The sequence below is a fragment of the Pseudorca crassidens genome, chromosome 4 (assembly GCF_039906515.1).
Source record: "Pseudorca crassidens isolate mPseCra1 chromosome 4, mPseCra1.hap1, whole genome shotgun sequence".
NCBI lineage: Eukaryota > Metazoa > Chordata > Mammalia > Artiodactyla > Delphinidae > Pseudorca > Pseudorca crassidens.
Window position 1 is genome coordinate 75,173,271 of NC_090299.1, and position 20,426 is coordinate 75,193,696.

The 20,426-nt window shown below is 40.8% G+C and overlaps 1 protein-coding gene across 2 annotated transcripts in view; it reads left to right on the forward strand.

The window, feature by feature from the left end:
- The window catches only part of CRACD (capping protein inhibiting regulator of actin dynamics), a 314,918-nt gene that overhangs the window by 40,433 nt on the left and 254,059 nt on the right, over window positions 1-20,426 (forward strand). The gene's annotated exons all lie outside the window — the stretch shown is intronic.

Consider the following 20,426-nt stretch of genomic DNA (forward strand, 5'->3'; position numbering starts at 1 on the left):
TGACCTTGGAGTCTGAATATGACCTTGGGATTTTGACTCCAGAACCGCTGTGAACACTTTTTTCAGTCAGGCACATTTGAAAAAGAAGCCTGCACTCCACTTTTTCACCTTCTGTTCTCTCCTCCACCTCAGTAATTTGGTAATCATTCCCCCTACTCCACAAAAATGCACTCTGCCTTTTTTTTTCTTTCAGAAGGATGGCAGTAATTTGGGCATTGATACATAGAATGGATGCCTTTTCAGTTCTTCTCTAACTGAACGTGTTTGTCACAGAGACGTTGTTAGCCATTGACGCTCTGAGATGCCTTCTTACCAGGTTTCTTGGATTCTTCTCATGCTTCTCTGCTCCTTTTCCCGTGGTCTCCTCTCTTGGCTCCCACACTGCCCACCACTTGAATGTGGCAGTTTCCCTTCCCCAGGTGCTTTCCAAAACCCTCTTCTCCTACGTGCTTTCTTGAGCTGATTTCGTTCATTCTTGAGGCATTGCTTTGCCAAATGTGCATCTTCGTCCCAGCCTTTCCTCCTAAACCTCACACTCCTTTATCCAGATGCCTTCTTGGACATCACTACTTAGATTCCCCATGGGCATCACAAAATTCAGTCTGTGCAAAACTAACGTCAGCACCTTCTCCCCCAAACCTGAAGCTCTTCTTTTGTTCCCTGTCTCCATTAACCAATTCTCCCAAGCCAGAAGCATGAACATCTTCCTAGACCTCGACATTTCTCCTTTGTCCGTTCCCTTCCCCTTCCAGTCACTTAGTAAGCTCTGCCAATTTTATCCCATCACTGCCTCTCCTCTGTATCCCTCCTTCTCTGCTACCACATCACTAATTCAGGCCCTCATCACCTCTCTCTGCCATCTTTTTCTCTGGTTTTGTCCTCCTTAAATCCATCCTTCCCTCTGTAGCCATATCTAAAATTCACACCTGTTACCATGTCACACTCCTTAAAATTCTTCAGTGGCAACCCATCATCTACGGAATAAAACCCAGCTCCTTAGATCTGGCACCTCCACCTCTCCAGACCTGTTTCCTGACATTCTTTGTCCTTTGCTGCCTAGTAATACCACCTTCTCGGAGTTCAGGGAGCTCTATACTCTTTCATGTTTCCATGCTCTTCCTTGTGCTGTTCCTTTTCTTTCTTATAAATTTATTTATTTTATTTTATTTATTTATTTTTGGCTGCGTTGGGTTTCGTTGCTGCGCGCAGGCTTTCTCTAGTTGCGGTGAGCGGGGGCTACTCTTCCTTGTGGTGTGCATGCTTTTCATTGCGGTGGCTTCTCTTGTTGCGGAGCACGGGCTCTAGGCATGTGGGCTTTGGTAGTTGTGGCGTGCAGGCTCAGTAGTTGTGGCTCTTGGGCTCTAGAGTGCAGGCTCAGTAGTTGTGGCACACGGGCTTACTTGCTCAGCGGCATGTGGGATCTTCCCGGACCAGGGATTGAACGTGTGTCCCCTGCATTGCAGGCAGATTCTTATCCACTGTACCACAAGAGAAGTCCCAACTGTTCCTTTTCATGGACTTCAGCTCATATTTGATCCCACACATTGTGCATCCCTCTCTTACCACTATTATTGAAGTTATTTGTTGCTATCTATGTCTTACTCATGGACTGTGCACTCTTCCAAGACAGAGGAATCTTGTTTGTTTCTCATTGAATCCAGAGCATCCCTCTCAATTAACACTTATGATAACCCCATGCAGCTGGCATTATTATACCCATTCTATGGATGAGGAAACTAAGGCTCAAAAGAAGCTAAATAAACATCTTGCTCAATGTTACGTAGCTGTGTAGCAGGAGAGCTGGGATTTAGTTAGTATATACACATGCTAGTTATGCATCCAGAGTGAAACAAGTAACCTGCAGTCGTAAGTTTAAGAAATACTCACTTTACTAGAATTTACCTGTGATTTTTGAGGCAGTAGAAAGAACAGTGGAGTGCGGGGTGTGGGGGAATAGGATGAAGGCAGTCAAAAGGTGCCAACTGCCAGTTATAAGATAAGTACTAGGGAGAGAGTGTACAACGTGATAAATATAACACTGCTGTATGTTATATATGAAAGTTAAGAGAGTAAATCCCAAGAGTTCTCAACATAAGGAAAAAAATACTTTTTTTATTTCTTTAATGTTGTATCTATGTGAGGTGATGGATGTCCACTACACTTACTGTGGTGACCATTTCATGATGTTATGGAAGTCAAATCTTTATGCTGTGCACCTTAGACTTATACAGTGCTGTATGTCAATTATATCTGAATAAAACTGGAAGGAAAAAAAAGAACAATGGGTTTGGTATCAAAGGCTTAGTTTGAAGTATTGTTTTAGGCATTTCTAGCCAAACTGATTCATGCCGAGTTACTTCCTCCCCCTGAGCCTTTATTCAAACCATATACAGCATGTGGGAGTGCTTTGTAAGGGTTATGCAAATAGGACTTGTAACTTAGTTTTTCATTTGAGTTTACACATGTGGGTACACCTCAGAGACCAAATTCTGGCAAATCATGTTCGTTTCTTTGCGGTATTAGAGATATTTTCTTTTAGTTTTGAGGAGTAAATGAGTTAATACGTAGTATCACCGGTAAAGTACAACATTTAGAATGCCCTACAAAACTCTGGGAGTACAAATGTACATGTCTTGAAGAGTTCATACCTTTGCTCCAAAGTAGGATTTCAAATGCCAGCGAAATTGGGTCGCTTTCTAAGTGAAAGGAGCTTGTATTGCTCCAGACACAGGGCTGCTTATCCTTCCTTTTGTTAAGCTGTAAACACGATGCTTCCCTCTCCCGCACTGCTCTGTTGTTGCTTTTGTTACCTGAGGGTTCACTTTGCAGACTTTTTTTTCCTGAACCCTATCACTTTTCTTGATAGAATGTCTACTGTTAAGTTGCCGCCTTTGGGCATTACTTCCTGTAGGGAGCCTAGCTAGTGTGTACAGGAGTCATTCAGACAAAGTGGTTTTGGTGAGGGTATTATAGGGTTTTATGGTCTGCAACACTGGATTCCCAGTCGAATTGCTGCAGGTGTCTGCTTATAAAGGAGGAGGATTTATTTCATGGGTTGATATCATTAATTTATATACAAAGTTCTCCATGAGGAGTTTTACCTCTCCTGTATGTCTTCACCTTAAATTTTCCTTTTAAAATAGTTTCATTTATTTAACAGAAGTATATTGAAGGGCATCTACGTGCCAGAAACTACTCCCGGTGAGGGGCTAGAGACCAAGAGGGAGACATATTCTGCCTTCCTTGAGTTTATGGCATAATCTGAAAGGTAAACTTTAAATTAGTAGTTGTACTTATGTGTGATGAATATAGTGAAAGGGGAAATGCAGGGTTTAGAGGACTGTAATGGACTGCAGTGGGTTTGTCTACCTGGCACCCCTTTTCTAGGAATCACCTCTTATACCCAAGCATCTACATGGTTATTACAAGTTGAACCAATGCTGGGAGTCACAGTTGATTGGTTCAAGGGTGAGCACCTGTCAAACTAGGCCAGTAACTATTCTTCCCCAGGAATGTTGGAAGATGGAACAGAGACAGAAAGGCCAAGGAATTTCTGGGTGTCTAAACAGGAATGTGAAAGCATGGGAGCCTTTAGGGTCACCATAAGGCCCGGATGAGGGAAGGAAGCCACAGGAAGAGAATGGAAGGAAATGAACCTGATACTCAGAGGTGTGGGTACCAGAGATGGAGAGAAAGTTCTCGCACTGTTTGGGTTTCTGGTTAGAGTTCTCCATGAGAATCTTTACAATAAATATCACTTCTTTACTTAAGGTAGTTTGGGTTGAATTTCTGTTGGATGACACCAGAGCAGTCTTTTGTAATACAAACGTGTATAGCATGGGGACCTAACCCAAATCAAGGAATCAGGGAAAGCCACTTACAGCATATTTTTACACAGTGTTGTAATTGTTGGTTAGATTCCCAGGATAACCTGCACATGATGATCTAACGCATAGCTGGAATTGATTACTGTTTCCCCTTTGAATGGATTCATTCATTCATATTGAAGGCCTGCTGTGTCCCAGGGATTATACCAGGACCTGGGAAAGTAAAGTGATTACAATGACCTGGGCCTTGGAGGAGGTTTTGACTCGCTCTTTACTAAGCCACTTGCTGACATTGTCCCACGTACTATTATTTCCTCCTAGGTTTTGGATACATTGTGGCTTAAGTAGACTTTGGTGGGCTAGTCTGGGAAACTGACTTCCATATGACATTGTTTCTGTGGTAAATGCCTTTCCTAGTTGGTGGGAAGGAGAATTTCTGCCCTTTGGCTATAACAGTTCATTAAGGCAACAAATATCTTTTGAATACCTTCTATGTGTCGGGCACTGCTCCAAGCTTTGGCAGCAGTGATGAAAGATATGGAAAAGGCTCTGCTATCACGGAGCTTAAATTTTAGGGTGGGGAGATGGGCAAAAAACAGTGAACAAATAAATGACCAGATAATTTAGTTAGTGATATGCGCCATGAAGAAAAGTAAAAGAGGATGTGGTGGAAGAAGGTGGCCAGGGTGGGGTGGAGAGTGACTTTGGGTCAGGAAAGGCACCACTAAAGAGGGAAGTTTTCAGGTGAGAGGCATCTGACCCAGGGAAAGAAGGGAACATGATGCCTCCAGGAACTCGCCCCTCATGCCACCAGCTGTGAGATGGAGAGCACTTGTCAGTCTTGGGCCCTGAGGAACAGTTTCCTTGCTTGTGGAAATCAGTGGGGTATAGGCATGGACTGTCCCAGTACTGTGACCACTAGCCACACGTGGCTCTTGAGCACTAAACGTGGCTAGTCCAAACCAGAATGTTCCGTAAGTGTAAAATATGTACCAGACTTCCAAAGACTTCGAATGAAAAAAAGAATGTAAACATTGCCAATTTTTTTTTTTTTTTTTTTTTTTTTTTTTTGTGGTACACGGGCCTCTCACTGTTGTGGCCTCTCCCGTTGCGGAGCACAGGCTCCGGACACGCAGGCTTAGCGGCCATGGGCTCACGGGCCTAGCCGCTCCGCGGCATGTGGGATCTTCCCGGACCGGGGCACGAACCCGTGTCCCCTGCATCGGCAGGCGGACTCTCAACCCCTGCGCCACCAGGGAAGCCCTCCGATATTTTTTTATATGGATTACACAATGAATTGATACTATTTTGACATATTGGGTATATAAAATATGGGATTAAAATAAATCTCACTGATTTCTGTTTACCTTTCTTAATGAGACTACTAGAAGATTAAAAATTGCATCGGCTCCAAAAATAAATAAATAAATAAAAATTGCATCTGTGTATAAATGAACTTATTTACAAAACAGAAGTAGACCCACAGACAGAGAAAACAAACTTACGGTTACCAAAGGAGTGGGGGAGGGATAAATGAGGAGGTTGGGATTAACATATACACACTACTATATATAAAATAGATAACCAACAAGGAACTACTGTATAGTACAGGGAACTATACTCAGTATTTTGTAATAACCTATAAGAGAAAAGAATCTGAAAAAGAATATGTATCTATAGATGTAACTGAATCACTGTGCTGTACACCTGAAACTAACACAGCATTGTAAATCAACTATACTTCAATAAAAATATGTAAAATAAAAAAATAAATAAAAAGGAAGTAGATCCAAATAGTTTTTAAAAAATGCATCTGTGGCTTGTGTTATGTTTCCAGTGGACGGCACTGGTGTAGATGAATTAGCCGGTGCTTTGGACTCAAGACTGATGGGGGTTTGAGTACTTAAGGATTTTGTTGTAGTTTCTGTGTTTGTTTTACTAGGGACAATTTATTTGATTCTCCTCAGGCCTTTTTCATCTATCAAATGGGGCAAATACTACCTTGTGGGGTTGTTTTGAGGGTTAAATCAGCTTTGGTCAAGTGTCTCCTGTTTATCAGGCACCGGGAAATCCTGCTAGCTTCTGATTTATAAATGTTGGTTCCTTCCCTCACTTTCTGATGTGACATAAGTTAGTCATACCTGCCTGTGGGTATTTGGGAATATGTTTGGAACTCAGAGAGTGACTGTGTTGAGAAATGGCTATGCACGTTGATGACAGTAGTTTCATTTGCATTTTTGTCTTATTCTTTTCACGTGAGGTTTCTGAGGTCTTTATCGTATGATGAAAATAATTATTCCCATTTTACAAGTAAAGAGATTACATTATATCCAGAGTGGCCCTCTGGAGTTCCTTTAGGCACATAGGAGCTGGCCTCATGTTTCCTGCGACCAGGCCAACTTCCCTTCCCTTAAATGCTCTTGTCTTTCTCCACAAGGTAGGTAAGTTCTTCCACTGGAAGCCCTGAATAGGAATTCTGGTGCCAGGTTCCATGCCAAAGCGATGCCTTATCTTCTGAATGTTTTTGATACTCTTGTTCTACACAAGTGACAATATCAGAATCCTGAAGACCTTGTTTATGCTTCAGGAGGGTAGGTAATCAGAGGCCCTTCTGGCCTCATGCCATTTTAGATAGTGATTGGTTAGAAGAAAATGCTGATGCCTTTCTTTCTTTTTTTTGGCAGAAACACAAAGGTCTTTCCTTCCCTGTCAGTAATGTATGCACCATGGCTGGCAGTTTCTAGGCTTCAGATTGGGACACCCAGTCATGATAATTTGGTTTGAATTAAGGACACCTTGAAATGATATCATTTGGAGGACTGAATTTGGCTCTGTTTTAAGATGGTCACTAGGAGTTGATTGCATAACGTGGAAAGGTTTGCTTAAAGTTTAGTTCAAGTAACAGTTATTGAGTTCAATGTTGGAAAAATAGTTTGCTGTTTTATTAAATGTCTGAGAGATTTTAAAATTGTATTTGAAGGAAACTGTTTGAAATGCAATAAAAGCTGGGTCGGTGTACATATACCTTTTCTTCCAATAATTGCTTGTTCCATTTGAATCCTTGTGTCACAAAGAGCTTTCTCCTTCTTTCCTAACAAGTCATAATAATGTTTGCGACTCAACTCTGTTGGCTACTGCCATGTTTTAGTTGGAAATATAGGCATAGGAAAATACGGAAGGAATTTATATAGTGACTTTATGTATATTCGTTTATGTGTATTCCATAACTCCATGCACATTTATCTATATACATTTAACAGAATTATCTACTAGAAGTCTTAAAACTTAAATTTCCTGTAATAAAAGAAATATAATTTATTTTGTATACCCACTTATACATCCACCAGAAAAGTGTGAAAGTTACAATTTGTTGGCATCCTTACCACCACTTACTATTAGCAGATAGCTTGATTTTTTTCCCCTCATTTCATGAATATAAAATGGTATTTCACAGTTGTTTCAGTCTGCATTTTCTGATCAGCAGTATGGCTGAGCATTTTTTCTTAGAATTATTGACCTGTTGAACCTTCTCTCTGTGAATTGCCTCATCATCACTGTTGTCTATTTTTCAATTCTTTTTTTTTTTTTTTTTTGTGGTACGCGGGCCTCTCACTGTTGTGGCCTCTCCCGGTGCGGAGCACAGGCTCCGGACACGCAGGCTCAGCGGCCATGGCTCACGGGCCCAGCCGCTCCGCGGCATGTGGGATCCTCCCGGACCGGGGCACGAACCCGTGTCCCCTGCATCGGCAGGCGGACTCTCAACCACTACGCCACCAGGGAAGCCCTTATTTTTCAATTCTTACGGTCTTTTTCTTTCTAGTTTCAAGGAAGTATTTATATATTTTGGATCTTACCTCCATCTGTTTGTTGTCTTTTAGCTTTATTTATGCTGTCTTAGGAAGAAGTAAAGCAACTTACCAGTTCCCTCCTTTATAATTTGTACTGTTTGTTTCACTTTATTTTATGTTTTGTTTTGTTTTGTGTTTTCATTTTCTTGGCCACACCATGCATCATGTGGGATCTTAGTTCCCCAACCAGGGATTGAACCTGCACCGCTCGCACTGGAAGTGTGGAGTCTTAACCACTGGACTGCCAGGGAAGTCCCTGTTTGTTTCTTTTTAAAGAAATGGCATAAAGTTATATCTGAGTCAAGTAGGATTTCTTAAATAAGACATTAAAATGCATAGGTAATAAAGAAAAAGATTGATAAATTAGACTATATCAAAATTTAAAACATATTATAGTATGTAGTTTAAATCATATAATATGTGCATTCATTCTTTCATTCATTCTAAATACTTATTGCCTATAATATGCCAGGAACTCTCCTGGGCTCTGAGGGTATAACTGTGAACAGGAATCCCTGCTCTCCTGCACTGTGGAAGAAACAGATAATAAACTAAAAATCAAGAACATGTAATTTATCAGTACTATCAGTACTGCAGTGGAGAAATATCAATGACTTCCATAGAGAAAAATCAGGGAAAAGGAATAGGGAGTGTTACAATTATAAGTAGAATTATTAGGGAGGCCTCAGTCAGGAGGTGGCATCTGAGCAAAGACCTGAAGAAATTGAGATGGTAGCATGTGGTTATAATGGGAAAGAATGAACCAAGCTGAGGACAGAGCATGTGGAAAGGCTCTGAGGTGGGAGTGTGCCTGGCTTGTTCAGGGAACAAGATCATATGGGTGGAATGGAGTAAGTTGGGGGAGGAGTAGTGGGAGATGAAGTAGCCTGATACCCTCATGCCTGATACCTTGTAGGTCATTGCAGAAGCTTTGGCTTTTACCTCAGAGGGGTGGAGAGTCATTGGAGGGTTCTGACAGAGGGGGATAGAACCTGACTTATCAGGGTCACTCTGACATCTGTGTGGAGAGTAACAGTGAGGGGTCAGGGAGACCAGGTGAGAGGCTCTTGTTCATCCCTTGGAGGTGTCATGGTGTTAGCTATGGAGTAGTGAGAAATGGTCAGATTTGAAATATGTCTGTATCTTTCATATTTTTCAGAGGTAGAACCAACAGGATTTGATGATGCATTGGATGTGGGAGGTGAGAGAGAGGAGTCAGGGGTGACACCAGAGTTTTTTCATCTGAGCCATTGGAAGGGTGGAGTTGCTATTTATTGAGATGAGGAAGGTTGTAGAAGGAGCACGTTTGGAGGGGAAGACCAGAGGCTCCGTTTTGGACAAAGTAAGTTGAGATGTGTATTAGACGTTCAAGTAGAGATGTAGAAGAGGCAGAGGGCTACATGAGGCTTGCGTTCAGGGGAGAGATCTGGGTGGAAATACACATTTGGGAAGCATCAGTCCATAATTGGTATTTAAACCTGTGAGGCTGGATGAAGTAACCCAAAGAGTGAGTATAAATGACAAAAGCAAGAGGTTCAAGGACTGAGCCCTCGAGTACTTTAATGTTTAAAGGCTTGCGATAAGCGGGGGACTCAACTGAGAAAGCCTCTGGTGAGCCAGTGATGATGAAGTTCTGAAGAAGGAAGTGTTTCAGGAAAGGAGGAAACGACCCACCATCTCCAATGCTGCTGAGAAGTCAAGGATGATGAGGACTGTGAACTGACCATCGGATTTAATGGTATGAAGATCATTGGTGACACGGACAGGAGCAGCTCAGTGGAATGTTGGTGGCGACAAATTGATCAGAATAGGTTTAAGGGATAAAAGGAGTTGAATTGAAGACGGCAAATAGAGACAACTTTTTGAGGTTACTGTCATGTGGAACAGAGAAATGGAACCAAAGCTATAAAGGCAAACAAGAGTCAAGAAAGTTATTTTTTTTAAGATGGGAAATATAGTATGTTTCTGTGCTCCCATATGTGCCAGTGGATGTCCAAGTAGAGTGGGAAAATTAATGATGTAGGAGAAGGGGGAGAATTGCTGGATGTTTCCCCTTGAGTGGATGAGAGTGAATGGGGTCTAGTGCACAAAGTGGAGGGGTTGGTCTTAGGGAAATGGACATGTCATCCATAGTAATAGGAGGGAAGAGAGAGAGAATACCATAAGTGGGCCCAGCTACAGGCAGGTAAGTAGATTCAGTGCTGAGAGCTTGTGGAAGTTCTCTTCTGGTTGCCTCTATTCCACCAGATGAGAGTGAGGGTGCGGGGAGCCCTTGTTGGATGTTGGAGGAAAGGGGAAAGGTATGGAATGGTTGTCCATGACAGTGGAAGAATGGATGGTATGGTACTATATTAGGATTGCCTGACCGCGCTAAGGGCTCCGCTGCTTGAGGTTCATGACCATGAATTGAAAATTTGACCTGTCATTCTAGTTGACTGTATTTTTCTAGCCATGTTCAAAAACACTGGCACACTTGTAGAAGAGGTAAGGATAAGGTTTCGCTGGGTTTGGTGTTTTGACGTGTGAATAGGATGAAATGAGAACAGGAGTGAGCGAGGTAAAGGTGTGTGCAGGGAAGTGATGGTTATGATAGACCACGGATTGAAACTGGCTTAGATGAAATCTGAGGACAAGAAAACAGTGAATGATGGTGAAAAAGGTATGGGATCAACGACTTGCGAGTACAGGGGGGTCAAGAAATTTTTAGAGATGTTTGGAGTAAAAAAAGGAAGTGATAGAGAATTGGATGGAGGGGTTGTTGTTATTGATCGTTTTAGAGAAGTGACATTTTCATTTTTTATCTGATTTTTAGTTGGCAGTTACTTAAAACAATTATCTCTTTGACTTACTCTCCCCTCAGTTGTTAACATTCTATAAACCAACGCTTAAATTTCTCCAAAAGAACCCTAAAATAAAAAAAAAAATTCAAAAAAAAGAACTAAAATGAAAACATTTATATGTATGTTTAGTTTTCCAAAAAAAAAAAGTTTTTAAAGCCCTAAGTGCTTTGCTGCTTTTTACTCCTTCTTTAAAATACTTTCAAAACGCCCTTTGGCAAATCCAGTGAATTTAGACTTTCTGGTTTGAAGTTCTGGTGCTTTAAGCTAGCTTTGCACATTTACTTGACAAATGTTTTACTGCAGCATACGTAGAGTAAAGTTTCTTTGAAATTGTAGTAAAATTTTCTGGCATTTAAAGCATAATGTGAAAAACAGTAAGGACTTAGGGTTTTCTGGTAGAGCAGTGTGATAGATTTTGCTATGCACAGGTTGCAAAATCTGCCTTGATTTTTCATATTTTCATATATGAAACTTCGAAAAACTTTTGAAGTTTTTCTTTTTCACATATGATGACATAAGTTCAATGTTAACTCTTTATGTATGCATATACTTATACTGCTTTGGTAACAATGTAAGTAAATATTATTATGGTTTTGGGAAATTCTACAAAGTGTGACCAACTTTAAAAAGAACATTAATTACTGAGGCTTATTCTGACCCACGCTTTAAGAATAATTTTAGTTGTCACAGATTTAGAGCACTGTTGCTTCATTTTTAATAAAACTGATATAGTTAACACTTCTTCCACTTAATAATAATGAGAACTTAAGGTGTCAACAGGATAATTCCAGGGGTCAACAGCTTGTCTCCCAAGAGACCTCCACATTTAAACTTGATGCTGCCACCATTAGCTATTCTTTATCAAGGTAAACAGCATGAACTCTCTGCTGAATTTCTGCCCTGTTAATTACATGAGAAACAGTGATCGTATAGATTTGGTGACCATTCATTGAGGAACAGGTAGCTGTTTAGTTTCACTTGAAGGTTTAGGTAACCTTGGGCCTCTATCTGAATCATCAAAGTCTCTTTTGAGAGACGCTTTTGAGAGTCTCTCTTCATCTTTCACGAGAAGACTTTGGGTCTGCTGGATTTGTATCTGTCTGCTAGTGACTACCTTATTCAAGTACCATTTCTACGACCAGGATCTGACATTAGTATTTGATATTCACTGTTTCCTCTGGCTCCTTTGTTGTTCCAAATGAAGTTGGATCTTCTAAGTACCTGCTCTCTGGGGACATGCTTTGATGATGTACTCACCTGTCTTTGGTGTAAGGTATGTCTTGGCTAAAACCACAGTTTCCCCAAGTGAAAAATAGACATGTCTGTGGCTTAAGGAACAGTGTCCTTCAGCTGCCCACACTGGCCATTTAAGGTTTTGGCATATTGACTGCTCCAGAATGGCCAGTTTCCATGACTCCCAGTGTCCTTTGATGGTTTTGCCCTAATGAGACCTGGCTCTCTTTCCTATGATTACAGGCTCAAGAAAGGAGGCTCTGTGTGGGTTAGCAGACATTGAGACTTCTGCCAAGCCAACAGAGTTCAGTTTGTCACTCACTGGGCTAAATTAAGTGAGCAGCACGCTGGAAGTGGGACAGACTGGCCAATTACACATCATATAATGCCGTATGTGTTGCTGTGGACTAACTCTGAAATGACCATGTCTCTCCATTAGCAGAGTCTAGTGAAATGATATGCTGGAGAAATTATATATATATATATATATATATATGACATATATATATGACATATAGATATATGACATATATATACACACACACACATATATGTATAATGACATATATGGCACATATATATAAATGTGTGTGTGTGTGTGTGTGTGTGTGTATATATATATATATATATATATATATATATATATATATGTATGTGTGTCATTTTTGGCACCAGACGTTAGTTCTTGGAAACCAGTTGTGTGTTTTTCCAACCAAATTATTTCTAGAAAATGAATGAGTTTTTCTTAAAAGAAAAGACATAGTGGGACTTCCCTGGCGGTCCAGTGGGCAAGACTCCATGCTCTCAATGCAGGGGGCCCGGGTTCAATCCCTGGTTGGGGAACTACCACATGCATATGCCGCAACTAAGATAAATGTGTGACATTTTAGTGACAGGAAGTAAACAGTTATAGAATTAGAGTAGCTAACAAATTTAAATTAGTGGTAAGTTAGTAAGTTTTTGCTACTTCTTCCCACAAACCTATCAGTAGGAAGATTTAGGGCTTTCCTATTGTTATGGGTTGAATTATGTCCCCCAAGATTCATATGGTGAAGTCCTAACCCCTAGTATTTCAGAATGTGACTATTTGGAGATAAAGTCTTTACCAAGGTTATTAAGTTAAAATGAGGGTGGGCCCTAATCCAGTATGATTGGTTTCCTTATAAGAAGAGCGAAGTTGGACACAGATACACACAGAGGGAAGACCATGTGAAGACATGGGGAAAAGGCAGCTATCTGCAAGCCAAGGGGAGAGAAGGCTTCAGAAGCAACCAACCCTGCCTTGATCATGGACTTCCAGCCTCCAAAATTGTGAGAAAATAAATTTCCGTTATTTAAGCCACCCAGTCTGTGGTACTCTGTTATAGCAGCCTTAGCACGCTAATACACATATCAGGTGTGAGCAAGAGAATAAAAGCATATGATTTTATAGATAAAAAGCTAAATGCAAGTTTTAAAACCTTAATTTAGATTACAAATGATCTGAGTGGGGAAAATCAGGGCTTAGCCTCTCTGTTGCCAGTGCCAGAGCCCCAGCTAATATGGGGCTTGTGGAGGTGCAGTATAGTAGAAAACCATGAGATTTTAGGTCTGGAAAGGAAGGACCTTAGGCATCCTCTGTTGCAACCTCCTGATTTACAGACGAGGGAACTACCACCTGGAGTGCTTAGAGGACTGATTCAGGGGAGCAGTATTACGTATGGGCACCTCCATGCCCAGGTCTCTCACTTTCTGGCTCAAAGCCGAGCCCAAGTCCTTTTCTTCTCAAGGCTGTATCTGTATATATGTAATCAAGTTCTACTGTTCTGACATATTTGATTTAGAAAAGCAACCTGTTTTTCTTCCTCCCTTCCTCCTATCCTTTCTGTTGTTGTTGTTAAGAATACTTTCTATATACAAAAAGGCATAAAGGTAACATAGTAATTACCTTGTATGTCCACCGCCTCCTTGAAGCAGTTAAAATATTACAAACTGAGTTAGAGTCCTCCCCTGGTCATATTTCCCTCCCTTCCCCTAGAGGTGACTAGTTTTACCATGTATCTTTGTACTTTTACCAAAAATGACTATATTACTAAACAACATCATTGTGTATGTCTTAAACATTATGTAAAGATATCATGTTAAATGTATACTTCTCGATTTGTTTTTATTCCACTCAGTTTTGTCTATGAGATTTATCCTTGTTGCTGTATACATTGCTCCATCTCATTCATCTCCACTGCTGTAGAGTTTTCCCTTTTATGAGTATACTACATTTCTCTATTCTCTTGCTAATTTTTAGGCTGTTTCTACTTTGTTCAGGAATGATGCTGCTATAACTATTTTTGTATATATTTCCTTGTGCATAAACTTTCCATGTGTGAAAGTTTATTTAGGGCAGGTATCTGTGGGTGGAACTGCTAAGTCATGGCTTGTGTCTTTTCAAGATACCGCCCAATCGTTCTACGAAGTGGTTGTACCTATTTATACTCCTGCTTAATAGTGTAGGTTCCCGTTGTTTCACATCCTTGCTGGCAGGATTTTTGTGCCAATCGAATGCATTTTAATTTCTCTAGTTACGTATGAATATTATTATCTCTTCCACGTTTATTGGCCACTTGAGTTTTTAAAAGTATATCTTTTTTTTTTTTTCCTTTTTCCAGTCAGAGTCCCAGGGCCAGAATGGACTAAGTGGTCCAGTGCCCACCTCCTCATTAAAAAAAGGCAGAAACAAAGGGAGATACTAGAGAAATGTAGTGGCTAGTTCTTTGCCCCCAAACAGACAAAAACTCCCAGTCGACTGTTCTTTCTGTTATGCCAAATAGCCACATCATGTGTTTGGATGAATGACCTTTTTGGTGTTGTTGCAAATAGGGTCCAGGGCTAAACTGACCTATCAGGAGAGTTTAATTGGTGACTGTGGGCGGATTACGTACAGGATTTTGTTGTATCTGAATTTTCTGCAAACCTGAGTCATCACCTCCTTGTCGAAAACCCTTCTGGTTTCCCACTGCTTGCTTGAAAGTCAGAGCTGCTTAGCTCAGTCTGCTGGATGGGGCCCCTACTGCCTCTTCCAGCTCTCCTGTATCCCTCACTGTCTTTCTTCTGGCCATAAGGCTTGCTTTTGGCTTCACACTTGCCCAGCCAGCCCCCTTCCTCAACAGGGCCCTAGGTTCTCTCTGCTTGTAGCTCTCAGCTCCGGCTGTCACTTCCTCAGGGAAGCCTTTCTGAGCTTTCCTACTAGACCACATCCCTCCTTTATGCTCTCAAGGCCTTGTACGTTTCACAGCACTCACCACAGCTGCAGATTTACATTTACATGTATGATTGTTTATGAAGGTCTCTTTCCCCATCTGTCACTGAGTCTCACGAAGTCAGGGCCTGCATCTGTTTCTGCTCACTCACTGTTCTATCCCTAGCTTTTAGCAGTGTGCCTGACAGATGGTTGGAACTCAATAACTATTTGTGGAATAAGTGAATGAATAAATGTTCAGAGTCTTTAAGAAGTTCATCTTACCTAACTCCCTGGAGGCAAAACTATATCTAATTGGACTCCCCCATTTCCTTCTCAGCCTAACCCTATGCCGCCTAACCCTATTCTTCCGGAAGAGAGCAAAACCAGATGGACTGTATTAAAGATTTACCCTCATAGCTTAAAGGATATGGCAAGAGGATAGGCAGAAGAGGAGAAAAAGGAAAAAAACCAAATTGGTCCTTGGGAAAAGGAGCGCTAGATCAGTAGGTACCTAATCAGGCAGCCCCTAGGGTGGGCCATTTGAGCTCCCTTTGAGGGTTTCCAGTACAGCTGGTTGGCTGGCTAAACTCCAAACCCAAGAGGGTCTGGACCGTGGTAGGATGGGTCACTTCTACTCTAGAAGCCCTTATTATTAACTTAGAGGGGGAAACCTCTGAGTAGATCTTAGCTGGGCCTTTCCTTCCAAGATTCTGGTTTGAAGAACTCAAAATGAGTGTACAGTATAAGAGTAAGAAGCCGTTTTGTGTTCCCCTCCTGCCAAATGATTACTTTTACTTGCACAAGATGAAAGTGGCTTCTATATATGCCTAATCATTTCATTACATTAATTCTTAAAGAATAATGGAACTCCTGGCAAAGTCCAAGCGGTGAGATTCTACATCCAAGTAGAAAGCTTACTTTTATTATTAGATTTTCTATTCTTTGTCTTTTGTAAACTCAGCATTGCCTAAGATAGAAGAAGAGAGGAGACCTCTCTACCTTTTTGTAGGCATGTCCATAATTCTATTAAAAACATTAAATAGCTATAATTCTTCTATGTTATTCCTAACTCATTATCAAAAGAAAGAAATTCTCTTAGCATTGTTCACTTAGCAGTTGGTAGCAAACACATGTTTTTAAGATGGATGATAACGAATTGTCTTATTTTCTATTTAGCTCTGGTATCTATTTCTTAGGCAAGGAGTTAAGAACTTTTGCAAGTCTTCACTTTGCTCACAGCCTTGGGAACTCAGGGCTCTCGGTGGAACACATTCTTCGAGCTCTGTGTTTTCATTAAAAGCAAAGAGCAACTAAGATGTTGCAAGAATGCAGAGTAAGAACATCAAAGCTAATTAAATAAAACTACCTGCCGCCAAGTCATGTCTTTTGCTACAGAATAGAAGATATTTGCCTGTAGTATATCACTGATCTTTCAAAGGACTCTTTAAGGTAGTTATTATGAATATCCAGTTATTTTGATTTTTGACAAGGTAAAAATAACTGGAGCAGTGAGCTTGAGTTGTTTCATGTGTTAGGAGCAAAGTGCACACTTAAATCTGTTCTCATTTCTAATAAAATAATAGGACCTACTAATCTGTCATTAAAGGACCTACCTGATATGGTTGTGTGTCACATGGGTAATAGAAATGAGTTTATAGATTTAGAGCTTGCCTCCCACATAATAGGCTCTATATTAAGTGTTGGTTATTAATTATTTATAGTTATTACTATTATCTGATGCCTTTCACGATAACAAACCTAGGTTGTCTTTTTTCAGTGATGAGACAGCATCCTTTCCAACCGTTAATGCCTTTGTTTTCTGTCAAAATTTATTGAGTCTGAACATTAGCTAGAATACGATTCTAAATGTGGAATGTCTGTGATGTTTGTTGGACATACATTACATCTAATCCTACTCTCTTCTTTCCACTCCTGAAACTCTGCAAATCCATCCCCGGAAAATCTAATTCTTTCTTCCTGAGCTTTGGGCTAGTGCCTCCAAGTAATCCTTGTGACATCTGACTTCCTTCAGAATCTTTTTTCCATCCCCAAGCTCTTGTCCTCATTAAAACCTGCTTTCTGGAAAGTTTCTGGGTGTATGTGGAAGTTATTATGTTAGAGCTTGGTCTCTCTTCAAGGACTTTCAGGCCAGGCTGAAATGGTACGTAGGGCGTTTTTCTCAGCAGCATCCTTTCTGATCTCCCAGTTGGGGGCCTGGATGCAGAGTCAGGCTGTCCCTGCAAGTCTGGGCTTCTTGTCTTTTTAAAGCTCTTTATAATCTCATTTGTCCCCAGACCACACATCTTTAAGCCAAACCCTTTCTGTCCTTTAGACTTCTGCAGAAGTCAGGAAAGGCCCATGGGATCCTCAGAGTTATAAACTGTAAACAGCCAAAAGCACAGTGAGAGGAGACATGAAGAGTCCCAAGAGTGGATCCTACTCTACAGAATTATAAAAACCAAACCCCGAAGACTGCTTGTGTTTAAAAACACTCATCCTTATCGAAGGAGATCTGTACTTGTCTTGACTTTCTGACACTTGTCAATCTGAATAGTATATTTGGAAAGTTCCTAGGCTGGCAAGATTGATTTATTCCAGTCTGCAGACCTTTTCAGTGTTAGCTGTGTGGAAGTTTTCTCAGCAGCCATAAGAAAGCTGTTCTCTAGTCAGAGCAGGTCACATAGTTCCCTAAAGCAAATAGCAGGCTGGCTTATCTGAGTGCAGTAAGGGAAATCATTATTCTTTTTTCCTCTTTTTTCTTGGTTCCTCTGTAATAGCTTGGTCTTTAATAATCAGATATCATTTGGGTTGTACAAGAACCTGAGAATATTTAATGAACACCGTTGAACTGTGATGGTTGTCCTTGTGGAAAAGCACAAATAATATATCTACTAGAAAAGCACAAGGCATATGTAAGGCCGAGCTCTGTTTCCGCACTAAGGCTATGCAACTTAAGATAATAGTGCCATGGGTGGCACCGGAGGTAATTGGTGGAACTTGCCAACCATGTATGTGGACTTCTAATGGAGGCTGCGGACATAATATTTGAAGAGCATTAGTGGCTAAATGGCCTGGGATCATATCCTGGACTGGCCACTTACTGTATGACCTTGGACAGGTTATTACCCTCTTATTGCCTCCATTTTTCCCTCTGTATAATGAGGGCAGTGATAGTACCCACCTTAAAGGGCTGTTGCTGTGTTCATAATGCGCTTTGAACAGTGGCACGTATGTACTTAGTAAATTTTAGCTAGTATTATTATTCCTTTTCTTCTCTCTTCTTGTTTCTAACCTGACACTTCTTTTCATCTCTTCTTTCCCTCTTTTCAGTTTTCCAACTTGTCATGTCTTTAGTTTTTGACCTCCCCAGGGACCGCCAGCCCTTGGCAGTCCCTTTGGTCTATTCAGGGACACCTCTTGTAGTGGAAAGAGATGTCCTTTTCATTTATGGAGTTTCCAAATTAGAGCTTCGTCTTCAGATCATTGAACCCAGACATTCATTCTACCTTAGAGAAGGTGAACACAACTGGTGTCCTAGCTGAGATGGGCATTCACTGCTGGGAGGCAAGACAAAAATGGGTTGATTGAGCTGGAGAAGACATTATGGGTGACAGAGCTGACACACTGTATGTGAATCCTTTTCTCCTTCGGGAGGTACCTATATATATATATATTTTTTTTTTTTTTTTTGCGGTACGCGGGCCTCTCACTGCTGTGGCCTCTCCCGCTGCGGAGCAACAGGCTCCGGACGCGCAGGCTCAGCGGCCATGGCTCACGGGCGCAGCCGCTCCGCGGCATGTGGGATCCTCCCGGACCGGGACACAAACCCGCGTCCCCTGCACCGGCAGGCGGACTCCCAACCACCGCGCCACCAGGGAAGCCCGGAGGTACCTATATTTTTGTCCAAGTTAGGATTCAAACATTGGACCTTTGCCAGCTACTTGCCAAATTTTTAGTCCTATTTAACAAAAGGGACCATAACATAAACATAAACACTATGTTTGTAGATCCCCAGACTATGTTAGATCTAAGGATGCTGGGAGTCCTCTTTCCCTGGACAACTGCTTATTTTTGAAGTTTTCAGAAGGAAAAGAGCCCTTTTCTGTTTGTTTTCGATGGAGTACAGGAAAAACAGTAACAAGTTAACCCAGAGCACTTACTTTTGGTTAAAATGGGCTAGTTAGGTGCTTGCCTGCCTGCTACCTTTTCCCAATTACCAAGGGGAAATTATTGTATTTACAGTTGAGAGACATGGCGGGCACCACCTTAACTAAGTGATCAAGATTAACATCACCAAAAATACAATGTATTTTTGTCTCAGGCAAGTATCCCTGATACAATGCCCTTTGAAGGATGCAACATCACTTCTCTGGTGTTTTTACCAAAAATGCATAACCTCAATCCAATCATGAGGAAGTATCAGACAAACTCAAATTGAGAGATTATACAAAATACTATTAACTGACTAGTACTCATCCCAGGTGTCAAGGTTATGAAAGATAAGGAAAGACTAAGGACCTGTCACAGATTACAGGAGATTAAGGAGCCATAACAGCTAAATACAATGTGGGATCCTGGATTGGATCCTGGAACAGAAAAAGGTCATTAGGGGAAAGACTGGTGAAATTTGAATAAGGTTAGAAGTTTAGTTAATTGTATTATTCCAATGTTAATTTTATGGTTTTGCTAGTTTTAAGGTGGGTGTGTACATTGTTGACATTAGGGAAAGCTGAGTGAAAGGTATGTATAAACTCTGTAAAATTTTTCAACTTTTATTTAAATTTAAAATTATTTCAAAATTAAATATGAAAAAGATGAAATTAAAATACCACAGGTAAATTTAAAAATATAATAAAAAGATTTGGAAGATAAAGTTGAAGAAAACTCCCAGAAAGTAGAGAAAAAAGACAAAAGAGATAGAAAATAGAAGAAAATCAGAGTATCAGTACTGGAGGCCCAACATCCCAATCACAGGGAATCCACAAAGAAGGAGAAATGGAAGGGAGAACATCATCATGGAAATATTTCAGGACAATTTCCTGGAGGACATGAGTTTCCATACTGAGAAGGCCCATTGAGCACTCAGCATAATAGTTGCCAGTGAACTACTCTGCGTACTGGTGTGACATTGCAGAATATTGGGGATAAAGAGAAGGTCTTAAAAGCTTTCAGAGAAAAGAGAGAACACATGATACATACCCAAAGGTAAGAATCAAAATGGCATCAGACTTCTCAACAGCACTGTTGAAACACATGGACATTATAAGGCAGTGGAAAGAATACAGTAAGAATATGAAGCAAATGCCTTCAAAATTCAGTGAAGTATTTTCACCCTAGGATGCTGTCTTTTGGTCAGCAGTAAATGAGGGTGGAATAAATACATTTTCAGATATTCAGGGTCTCAAAAAGTTTACTTCCCGGGAAGTTACTAGAAGATAGGCTTTGGAGAAGTAAGGGTGTCAAA